A 2,086-nucleotide genomic window follows, 5' to 3' on the forward strand; every position below is an offset into this window, starting at 1 on the left:
AGTTTGAAGTAAAAAAAATTTTTTTTTCTTCAAAATAAGATAAGAATTAAATATTTTTTTTCTTTTTTTTTTCAAATTTCAACAATTCTAAAAGTTGAAAGCAACGTTACGTGTCATTTCAAAGTTGAAATTTTATCGGAAGGGCCAATTAATCACGAGCCAATGAATCACAATTTTTAAAAGAACCATTTCTCTAAATATAGCGATCGTAATTCACAGCCAATTAGAAGCCATTGATCCCTTGATTCGCTGAGCTAACCGCAAATTATATATATTATATATTATATATATTGTATATCTATACATATATATATATATATATATATATATATATATATTGCACATAATGAAAATAGCTAGATATCCAATACAAGTCAATAACCTCTGGCAAACGGTCTAATATAATTTAGCAATATACTGTAATGTACAATAATACAATACTATACATAATATATAGACGGTTAATAACATAACCTCGTCCGTCAGCTTTAATATTACGTTCTTTTATTTAAATCATACCAAGATATCAGAATAATTTGTCACAATTTGTGATAAATAATAAATTCTTTTTGTCGCTATATAAACAACAATGATATACGTATATTATTGAATATTGTCGTTCCTATCTAAGAATCAATTATGTTGTCAAGTTTATTGTTTTTCATCGTGCACGTTTTAACACTTAATTACTACCAATTAAAATCGAAATTAGCTTGTCTTTACAGGAACATTTGTTTCGAATGTTGAATGGAAACGAAGAGAGGGAGAGAGAGAGAGAGAGAGAGAGAGAGAGAGAGAGAGAGAGAGAGAGAGAGAGAGGAGAGAATTCAATCGAAATATTTTCACGCGAAAAATTTAAAAGCAAATGTATATTTGGTTGATTTCCATTTTGCGATTATTCTGTATCGTGTCGTGTAAAGTAATTGGCCTAGATAGGTACAGTGCCAGTAAAAAGTTTGGAATCGTTAAATATTGACTGACCAATTTTCAACATTTCACATTTAAAAAATTATTAATTGAACAAATTTTTCGGTGCACCTTTTTATATTTTCTTTCCTCATTATAAAAATAATTCATAGTAATTTAATTAATTTTATAATTCGTAAAAACTTACGACTCATATTTTTTATTATAAATTTTTTTTTGATATTCAGGTATTTACAGCAACTTATTTTTTCTTCAAAAATCTAAAAAATTAATGATATCTGCAATTACTGATTTCAAATTAAAATGAAACTGTTATAATTTCTATAATTGTTAATTACATTATAAGAGTTTTGTACTTTATATATATATATATATATTGTTGTTACATAGAATTTTGTCTATACGCATATATATATATGTCCATGATAAAATATGCGTCAGCAAACTATGCGACTGTCACTTATCAACTGTTTATATAAATACATACAAGTAGCTGATACCCAAAATATTTAACGACCAAACTATATCATCACGCTTACAATTATCTTACAATTATCTATTCAACAAACATGTGAGAGAAAAAATTGCATTACTTTCAAAATGGACGAATATACAATGTCATTTACCGATGAATTCTCATATGGATATTTCAAAACACAAATTGAATTATTGTGAATTATCTGTTAAAAACGTTTATGCCGTGTCGTGCGCAAATTATTCATCTTGTCAATTTTTTCCAAAAGAAAACCACACAAAAATCGATTTAAGAAATAATACTGTGCACAAACCTAACCCAACTTTTCTAAGAAAAAAAAGGACTTATAATTGGATCTCAAAGGATCCAATTTATCTATAATTCGTTACATCTCCAAATCCATAGAAAAATAAGCAGCCAGCACCTGATCCAAATCTAACTTAAGAATAGATCGTAACGATCGTAACTATTGAACTCGAGCTCGATTTCATCACCATTTTCAAAGGAATCCAACGCCGCGACCTCTACGCGTAATCTATTACATCTAATCTAGAGGGAGACGAGACAGGGAAAAGCGAGACACGGACGAGCGGCGACGATCGTGAAATTGAAGTGAGGGGGAAGGATGAGGAGGGAGGGAGAGAGGTTTTCGCGGCGAGAGGAGGGGGGACAAGCCTCTTACAC

Source organism: Apis florea, unplaced genomic scaffold (assembly GCF_048593485.1).
Source record: "Apis florea isolate Af1SG1 unplaced genomic scaffold, ASM4859348v1 contig_37_pilon, whole genome shotgun sequence".
NCBI classification, from domain to species: Eukaryota; Metazoa; Arthropoda; class Insecta; order Hymenoptera; family Apidae; genus Apis; species Apis florea.